We start from the raw sequence: 9,541 nt of genomic DNA, 5'->3' as shown, positions 1-9,541 counted from the left end.
TGCTGTATAATAGTCCAGTTTTTGGATATATACTATAGTTTCTTTATTCCCTGCTGAAGAACATCTTGATTGCTTCCAAGTTTTGGCAATTATGAATAAAGCTGTTACTAACATTCGCATGCTGGGTAAATACCAAGGAGCATGATTGCTGGATCATATGGTAAGAGTACGTTTAGTTTTATAAGAAATTGCCAAACTGTCTTTCAAAGTGGCTGTACCATTTTGCATTCCCATCAGTGTTAAATGAGAGTTCCTGTTGCTCCACATCCTCACCAACATTTGGTGTTGTCAGTGTTCTGGATTTTGACCATTCTAATAAGTGTGGAGCAATATCTCATTATTGTTTTAATAAGCATTTCCCTGATGATGCATGATGTGGAGAATCTTTTCATAAGCTCAGCCATGTATATATCCTCTTTGGTAAAGTATCTGTTAAAGTGTTTGGTCCATTTTTTTGTATCAACAAATTTACTCAATGTTGGCAGAATACAAAATTTTACATGCAACATATTGACTTTAGTATTACAGAATTTAACCTTTTTATAAACTATTTTATGGTGTTACTCTTTGCCTATCTGTTCTAAGCTATGATGTGTTGCACCAACAGATCCCCTTTCCCCATAGCTTTTTTTTTTTTTAAGATTTTTATTTATTTATTTGACAAAGAAAGAGTACAAGCAGGGCGAGCAGCAAGCAGAGGGAGATGGAGAAGCAGACTCCCTGCTGAGCAGGGAGCCTGAAGTGGGGCTCGATCCTAGGACCATGGGATCATGACCTGAGCCAAAGGCAGACTAAGTCACCAAGATGTCCCCTCAGCTTTTTACTATGTACTTAAACAGATGATTTATTTCCCTTAGGCAAGGTGAAAAAAACACAAAAAATTCCCACCGGGAGAAAAAATGTTAACTCAAATTCTGAGTTTCAGCATAAGATAACATCAGAAATAGGTTATGGGCGACTCTTAATCTTTTACCTCATATCATGAATAGTACGATTTGAAGTTACAGTGTTGGCCAAAAGAAGACATAGTTTTCTCATTAAACTTTTGTTTTAATGGGTCTCAAAATTTGGTGATGGATTTTTGGTCAAGTTGTTTCCATTAAAATGTACTCGTTTAAAAAAACTAATAACTTAAAACTGCCACACACACACACACACACACACACACACACACACACACAATGGTCCACAAAACATTCTCCTTTCCTTCTTAAGCTTTTACAATGCACTGTTATCATTAGCCAGTCTTTTACTATTAAACTTAAATGACCAATTGACACAAACAGTTCTGATGTTTCCCACCACTGCTTATGACTGGGGTGGCAGGTATTTGGGATAATATTTGGTTAGCCTTCTGAGCTTTCTGGGCAGACTTGATGACCTTGCCAGCTCCAGCTGCCTTCTTGTCCACTGCTTTGATGACACCCACAGCAACTGTCTATCTCATGTCACAAACAGCAAAACGGCCCCAAGGAGGATAGTTAGAGAAGCCCTCAACACACATAGGCTTGCCAGGAACCATATTAATGGTGGCAGCATCACCAGATTTCAAGAATGTGGGGCCATCTTCCAGCTTTTTTCCAGAACAATCAATCTCCTTCAGCTGAGCAAACTTGCAAGCAATGTGAGTTGTGTGACAATCCAGCACAGGTGCATAAACACCACTCATGTGGCCTGGATGGTTCAGGATAATAACTTGAGCCATGAAACCAGCTGCTTCCATGGGTGGGTCATTTTTGCAGTCATGAGCCACATTGCCATGCTGACCATCTCTGACAGATATGTTCTTGACATTGAAGCCCACATTGTCCCTAGGAAGAGCCTCATTCAAAGCTTCATGGTGCATTTTAACACACTTGACTTCAATTGTAGCATTGACTGGAGCAAAGGTGACCCCCATGCCAGGTTTAAGAACTCCAGTCTCCACTCAGCTCACGGGGACAGTACTAAATACTACCCATTTTGTAGATGTCCTAGAGGGGCAGACGCAAGGGCTTGTCATCTGGACGAGTTGATGGCAGAATGCCATCCAGAGCTTCAAGCAGCATGATTCCACTGGCTTTGCCATCTTTATGGTGACTTTCCATCCCTCAAACCAAGGCACATTAGCACTTGGCTCCAGCATGTTGTCACCATTCCAACCAGGAACTGGCATAAATGCTACTCTGTCAGGGTTGTAGCCAATTTTCTTAATGTAGGTGCTGACTTCCTTAATGATTTCCTTGTATCTCTTCTGGCTATAAGGTGGCTTAGTGGAATCCATTTTGTTAACATCAACAATTAGTTGTTTCACATCCAGTGTGTAAGCCAGAAGGGCATACTCGTGGGCCTGCCCATTCTTGGAGATACCTGCTTCAAATTCACCAATACCAGCAGCAACAATTGGGACAGCATGGTCAGCCCAAGATGTGCCTGTAATCACGTTTTTGATAAAGTCTTGGTGTCCTGGGGCATCAGCGATGGTCACATAATACTTGCTGGTCTCAAATTTCCTCAGGAAGATATCAGTGGTGATACCACATTCACGTCCAATTTTCAGTTTATCTAAGACCCAGGCATACTTGAAGGAGCCCTTTCCCACCTCAGCAGCCTCCTTCTTAAACTTTTTGATAGTTCTTTCGTTGATCCCATCACATTTGTAGATCAGATGACCAGTAGTGGTGGACTTGCCTGAATCTACATGTCCAATGATGATGATGTTGACATGAGTCTTTTCCTTTCCCATTTTGGTTAAGTTTAGTGGTGGTTTTCACGACACCTGTGTTCTGGTGGCAAACGTGTTGTGAAAAGGTCCTTATCCTATTTTTAAATCAGGTTGTTCTTTCTTTCATGGATTGTGCTTTTTGTGTTGTACCTACAAAGGGCAACATATCATATTTTTCTAATTATATGACATTCTGGAAAAGTCAAATTCATGGAGACACTAAAAAGACCAATGATTGACAGGGGTTAGGAAGGAGGGAAGGATGAATAAGTGGGCATAGAGGACTTTTAGGGAAGTGAAAATACTCTGTATGATACTTGATAGTAGATACATGTCATTATACATTTGTCCAAACCCACAGAACTTACAACACCAGGAGTGAGCTATGTCCATGTAGACAGACTATGGACTTTGGGCGATGATGTGTCAATGCAGGTTCATCAGTGATAACAAGTGTACTATGGCACGTGATGTGGAGAGTGGTGGAGGCCATGCAAATGTGGGGGCAGGAGGGGCTTATGGGAAATCTCTGTACCTTCTGCTCACTTTTGCTGTGAACTTAAAATTGCACTAAAAAAATAGGGTATTTAAAAAACATTACAACGTTAACAACTTGAGTAGTAATTAAGACAAGTAACTGCAGGTGATCCTCTGCACATAAAAGCCTTCTTCACATATTAAAAATCTCAAGTGACATGCTTTAGAGCTTTAGGATGGGTTTCAGTTATAACCAAAACAGTCTTGAGGAAGACATAGTTTCTCCCTCAACCTTACTGTATCATGTTTCTAGTCTGAGTGTCATAGGCCTCGTAGCCACATTTTTAAACTTCATTCCGCTTATGACAGCCCCCCATGTATGCATGGGTGGAGGATATACCTATTGAGATGCCTGTCTAGCCTCCCCTTTGCTGCAAAGTATTTCTCTCTACCTGTGACCCCCCAAATCTGAAGGGCTCAGAGGTAGCTCCTCGCTGTCATAATAAGATTTGACCTAGTCTTCAGACTTCGCTGGTTGGTCAATGTGGACCACCAACCCAACCAAGGCTAATAAATGTGCCAATTGAAGGAGAGCCTCAGACTATCTCTGGGTGGCTAGAAGGATTCTGTGTAGACCAAGAATCTAAGAATAGCCATTGTCTACTGTGCAGACTGGAGAACAGAGAAAAAGGGTCCTTTCAGAGAAAGAAGAATTAAGCTGATGGGCAGGACAGGAACAAAAGATGAAGAGCATCCTAATTTTAGTCTGTTCCAGAGACCCAGTCAGCTACACGTTGCCTTGAGTCCTGGTATACAGCTGGCACACTTCTAATAATTAATCCCTTCCATATAAACAAAAACTAGAGTCAGTTTCTATTATTTGTAACTAAAAGAATACTATCTAATATGTATAAAAATATATTAAACTCATTGTGTGAAGCAAACTTGTTGGTTTTGTTTTCAAAAGAAATAGCTGCTTGGTTGTCTCAGTTAGAAGAACTTTTCATTGTAGATCCGACTTCTGGGTTATAAGAATAGGGACTAGGCCAAGGCATGTGCCCTGGTAAATCCATGAAGTTGAATTTACCTAAAACTCAATTCTTAATGTAACTCTAGCCTGATAATCACTTGCAAAATACTCAATATTGAATATAAGAAAGTTACAGTCAACAAACCACCTGTGACTTGTATAACATCTCATCGTATTGGAGTGTTCTATTGGAAGATACCCAAATTGTGTTATATGGTCTATGGTAGAAACTGCTAGTTCACCAACCTCTCCCAGCTGAACCTACATTTCCCAGTCCTTCTTGGAAGGAAAGACAAAGCTATATGATTAAGTTCCAAGTCATGGAAATAAGTAGAGGTGATGGGTAAAACTTCTGGAACACCTTTTAAAAGGAATGCTGCAAGACTTTTATTCTCCCTTTCCTTCCTGCTCCTGGTTCTAGAAGCAGGAATGGCCATGCGAGACCACAGGATGGAAACCATATGTTATAAATGGATACAAATGGATAGCAACAAGCTGGAAAGAGTCTGGATCCCCAGCCCTATCTACATTTAGAACTTTCCATGTAATAAACCATCTTATTCAAGTCACTGTTGTTTTGACTTTTATTTCAGTAGCTGAACCAGGACCCTAACGGTAACATTGCCTTTGCGTGGAAAAACAAAAATGAATGACTGTTTCCTATAAGAGGTATTGTAGCCATCATTCAACAAATGTTTACCAAGGTCTGAATGTGAACAGCTGAGCACCCTTGGAAAAACAGTCCAGGTTGGTGAAGCAATCTAGCCCACGTGAGATGATGAGTGCCCAAAGGAACCGGGGGCATTTAGCCTAGGGAGAGAAAGTGTTAAGATAGGCCAGAGAGCTGTCTTTGGACATAGGAAGAGTTCATGTGGAAGAGGGGACAGACTTGTTCCATATGGATCCAAGGTGGCTGGACTAAGGCCGACAGGTTTATGTAGGGAACTGAAGCACTAAGATCTAAAGAGTTCTACATCAGTCCAGGTTGTTGGCTTCAAGCAATATAAACAGACTCTAAAATCTTAGGCAAAAATGAAATTTACTGGAATAATATTTGGGGGAATCTCAGAATTGACCAGAATCCAGAGCACTGGCCAGGAACCAAGAATACTCTGGAGGGCTGGTTAGCAGGAAGCATAACCAAAGCCATTGAGAAAGGTCTGGTGAGCATGATGAATGACCTCTAACTGTTCCTCATGTCACTGAGTCATTCACTCAGGACTCAAAATCATGAGAGAGAGTCTGATGGTTGCACATGGGATCATTTTCCATTTGCTGGCTGAACATGGTAGAATAGTGGAAAATCTGTCCTTGTTGACTCTGGCATGGAAGTCAGGCACCACCTCCAAGAAGAGCCCAGATACTATGGGGACAAATTTCCAGTGCTACCTCTCATGATGCTTTCAAAGTCCACAGTTCTGTGACCAGTGTTTCAGGATTGGGAGGGACTTGTCCGTTCAGCAAAGTTATCTCCTTTCCACATTCCTCATATATGCTCGTACACTCTTTGCCAAATGATTCCAATAATGAAAGGTTCCCTACCTTCTTGTTGTTCAAATGAAATAAAGGCCAAGAGTTTAGACTCTCTACCTGGTACTCAAGACCTTCCAACTCTGGTCCCACTTTTCTAAAGTTAAGTTCCTGTGAGTCTTCTACAGACACCTTTCCTCCTGTCAAACTTACTCACTCAATGTCACCATCCTCTGACCCCACCAAAACATCTTGTGTTTATCCTCTTTTCTGCTCCCATCTATCTAAATGTTATCCATTCCTCACATTCCAGCTCAAATCCCACATCCTACATGAAACATTCCCAAGCCATCGTAGCCCAAAGTCACGTGTCTTTGGAAATTGTTGCCTGTACTCTTCATTAGGCAGCTAATCACTCTTTTATATACTTTCTACTTTTTTAGAATTGATATTTAAACCCTGTTAGATGACTTAGTTTTAAAGATACTTAAAAAACATTAAAAAACGTACTTATATCATCTCTGCCTATGTAGATTATAACTTCTTAAAGACATGGACTACTCCTTATCCATCTTTGCATCTTCTGCAGAACTTAAAATTCTTTCCACATGGACATTTTTTTCTTAATTGATATGAATACCAGAGGTGAGTGTGGTCTTGACCTCTTATTCAGGAATTTCAGGAAGGGGAGACAAGGGAAGATATGAGTAGAGGTATATTAGAACAATGACCGAAAATGACTTTCCTGAGTATAATGCACACGCTTCAAGTATATAATTTGATAAGTTTTGACATATGTATGCATCCATGAAATTATTGCTCTAATCAAGATAATAAAAGTATCCATCATCCCTAAATGTTTCTTCACACCCCTTTATAATCTCTCTTTTTCACTTCTACCTCAAGCAACCACTGATTTGTTTTGTGTCACTATAGTTCAAATTTTCTAGAATTTCATATGAATGGAATCATTCAGTTTGTTTGTTTGTTTTTTTGAGGGGTGATCTGGCTGCTTTCACTCAGCATAGATGAGGTTCATCCATGTTGCTGAACATGTCAATAGCTGACTTCTTTATATTGCTGAGCAGTATTCCATTGTATGAAATGAGGATGATAACAGTATTCACCCCAAGAACTGCTGTGAGCATTAAGTGCATTGATACAAAAAAGATATGTAGAGCAACACTTAGTAAAAGTTGGCTTTTATTTCTTACACAAAGCAATCATGGATATTAGTTAAGAATTACCTAATCCACTTAATGGGTAAAGAACCTAAAATGTAAAGAGATTAAAATGACTTGACCAGGGCCCTCAAGACAAAGATTACACTAAGGTCTTCTGACTTTCAACCCCGTGTCTTCTCCACTCTACCACTGAGACTATAGAATAGAAGCCCCAATCTTTTTATAATGTCAACTCAGAAGTTATATTCTATCACTTCTTCTGTATTCAATTCCTTAGAGGTCTTTAAATCTAGCTCACACTGGAGGATGGAATTATATAAAGTGTAATACCAATAGGTAGGGATCATAGGAGACCATCTTAGAGGCCACTTACCATAGGCCCCTTCTCTTTGCCACTGGCAGTGACTAGAATTTTCACAAGTCTGGTAGTTTGGGGTTGTGGTCAGAAGCTTCTGAACTATGGAATGAGGAGCCAGTGAGCGTGTTCCTAAGCCAATGGCCTAATGGGAGACTTTGCTCTTCCCTCATGGAAAGGAGGTGAAATCTTAGTTTCTTTGTCCATCATTGTACACTGGCCATACCTTTTAAGTAGGAAGTAGAGCCTGTAGGCCCATGGAAAGAAGGGAGGTATCAGAGTTGGGCCAAGCAGTTTTCTTCTGCCTTCAAAATGACACCAGAAACACGTTCATATGGAATGGGCCTCTCATTTACTTATCATTCATTTATTCTCCGATATTTACTCAGCATCTATCATGTATCAGTCCCTCTGTTTGGCGCTGGGGGTACAGAGGTTTCTTTCTTGAGAATTTATGTATTCATCATTAAGGCCACAAGGTAAAGAGGAGATGACACTTTGTTAGTTCCGGCTCTCTAAGAAGCAGACACCAAGACAGGATCAGACATGTAGGAGACTTCTTGGAGAAAATGCCTGCGAAGGACAAAGGAAGGGAAGCGGAGAAGGTGGGGAGAAAACTGCATTGCAGGTCTGACATCTGTGCTGGAGATGGGGAGGGGAGAGAGAGTCTCACACCGCAGGACAATTCCAAGAAAGGTTTGGTCAGGTCACTGGGAAGTCCTTGAGCCCAAGTCACCTATCAGAGGAGTCCTGGGTGTAATAGAAATGAACCTGAATTTGTACCTTCACTGTGCTCCATCCTTGACTGGGAGCAGCTTGGGGGATATGTGGTCTCAGTGATAATAGAGCAATGGATCCAGAGGGCCAGCAGCTAGGAATCTGAGCAGGATCTTTGTACTTCTGTCCTGTGCATGCAACAAGGTATGGTTCATGGGACAATGGAGTAAGCACAGGTGCTAGAAGAGTACAGAGGAAGTGCACCTGATCCAGACTTTCAAGTTTAGGGTAGGTTTTCTGCCAAGCAGTGGTTGAAACTAAGATGTGAGCAGAGGAAAGCAAATTGACATATGCCACTGGAGAAGTGCCCACTGGTACCAGCACTTTGAGGAACTGCTTGGCATTATATAGAAGAGTTCGGGGTTTGCATACCCTGGGAGAGAGCATTCCACTCTTTGCACGTGTACGTATATGCACTGGTCTGCGTGTGCAAAATGTTCCTGGTGGTACTCTTTGTAATAGCCACCCACAGAGGAAACAACCATGTTCTCCTAGCAGAACAGATAGACAGTGGTTCAGCTGCAGTAGTTTCAGGGATGAAAATAACTGAGCGACAACTACACTCTATGACTTGGATGAATCTCCTAAACATGATTTTGAGGGGAGAAAATGTGAGGCACTCACACAACATTCAGGAAGCGGGCAGAAATGGGCTCCTGCTTGGGGAATGCATCCAAAGATGGTAAGACCAGAAAGGAAACCAAGGAAAAGTGGGGAGGAGAGGGGTTGTGCTTCTAGAGAGGCAGGGAAGAAGATTCTGGGATGTGGTCTTCTGAGATGCTTGTGAAATAATTCTTTTTTTTTTTTTAAGTCAGCTCCACGCCCAGCATGGAGCCCATTGTGTGGCTTGAACTCACAACCCTGAGCTGAGATCAAAAGTCGGACCCTTAACCAACTGAGCCCCTCGGGCACGCCTTGTGAAGTAATTCTTATCATTCTCCATATGTGTTTCATGCAATCCCATGAAACATCTCATAATTAAAAAAAAAGAAAAAGGTGGAGGACAAAGAGAAGTTGGCTAGGGGAAGGGAGTAGAGTGTGCTCCAGGCAGAGAGGAAAGGGCGGGAGGGGAAATGCATGCAGAGCCCAGGGATTGCAAACACCATGGAGTAACACTGATGAGTGGCAAGAGGGATGCGGGTCGGGTGGGGGGTGCACTGCCGAAGGAAGGGCCTTGTAAACCCCCGTTGAAGAGTTAGGGACTTTACCCTGAGGGCAAAGGGGAGCCACTGAAGTATTTAAGCTGTGGAGAAACTGAATCAGATTTGTGTTTTCAGAAAGATCCTTTGGCCATGGTGTGACGAGGTACCTCACAGTACCCAGGTGAATGGAGGTGAGGTGGTCAGAGAAAGGGTTCCTGGTCCTTGCATGTTGCCCATGGCACTTACCCAGGGCTTGCAGCTGTGGGCTTCCAGCTGGAGTCAAGTTTAATAGCACTGATTCCCAGGCCTGAAGCTGCCCTTCTTCACCACTGGCTGACCCACAGCCCTCCTTTCTGCATCGAGGAACTTGGCCATGTCTTAATCACTGAATCATTAACAACA

The 9,541-nt window shown here is 42.0% G+C and overlaps 2 pseudogenes; both read right to left on the bottom strand.

Annotated features, from left to right (window-relative positions):
- Nucleotides 1–1,438: 1,438 nt before the first annotated feature.
- On the bottom strand, nucleotides 1,439–2,725 carry LOC114217599 (elongation factor 1-alpha 1 pseudogene; annotated as a pseudogene).
- Nucleotides 1,928–2,725, bottom strand: LOC148164970 (elongation factor 1-alpha 1 pseudogene; annotated as a pseudogene).
- Nucleotides 2,726–9,541: the final 6,816 nt, after the last annotated feature.

This window comes from Eumetopias jubatus, unplaced genomic scaffold (assembly GCF_037043125.1).
Source record: "Eumetopias jubatus isolate StellerSeaLion01/CBP00866 unplaced genomic scaffold, mEumJub1_p1.0 scaffold_1, whole genome shotgun sequence".
Taxonomy (NCBI): Eukaryota; Metazoa; Chordata; class Mammalia; order Carnivora; family Otariidae; genus Eumetopias; species Eumetopias jubatus.
Note: the sequence above shows the minus strand (reverse complement) of the source record. Positions and strands in the feature narration are given on the sequence as shown.